Source organism: Octopus bimaculoides, chromosome 6 (assembly GCF_001194135.2).
Source record: "Octopus bimaculoides isolate UCB-OBI-ISO-001 chromosome 6, ASM119413v2, whole genome shotgun sequence".
Classification (NCBI taxonomy): domain Eukaryota; kingdom Metazoa; phylum Mollusca; class Cephalopoda; order Octopoda; family Octopodidae; genus Octopus; species Octopus bimaculoides.
Window position 1 is genome coordinate 18553042 of NC_068986.1, and position 465 is coordinate 18553506.

The following is a 465-nucleotide window of genomic DNA, read 5'->3' on the forward strand; positions in this document are numbered from 1 at the left end:
TTTAACTTTTAAATTTTCATATTCAAAAGAGACAGAGACTTCAAATTCGATATATCGATCTATTCACCACTCTATATCAATATTTCTGTGCCAAACTTATCCAGTGACTAGTCCATTGGATTTAGACATTTGGCACTTCTTCAGGAGTGGTTACCATTCGAACAAAACACGAAAAAACACATACATAGCTATCATCAGAACCTTAGAATCTCGTTAGATTTCATCTTTGTTATTATAGGGGAGATAACTCCTTAATTTTCTATTTTTATTGCTCTCCTGTGGATTTCCACTAGATTAATTAATTATCTTGTTTATTTCTCTTTACTATACTATATTACCCGTTCTTTTACCCGTATACATATGCATACATACACACACATATACATACATATATGTATACACATATACATACATACATATATATATATATATATATATATATATATATATATATATATATATATA

General features: G+C 27.5%; 1 long non-coding RNA gene across 1 annotated transcript in view; it reads right to left on the reverse strand.

Moving 5' to 3' along the window:
- The window catches only part of LOC106872301 (uncharacterized), a 39423-nt gene that overhangs the window by 16327 nt on the left and 22631 nt on the right, over window positions 1-465 (reverse strand). The gene's annotated exons all lie outside the window — the stretch shown is intronic.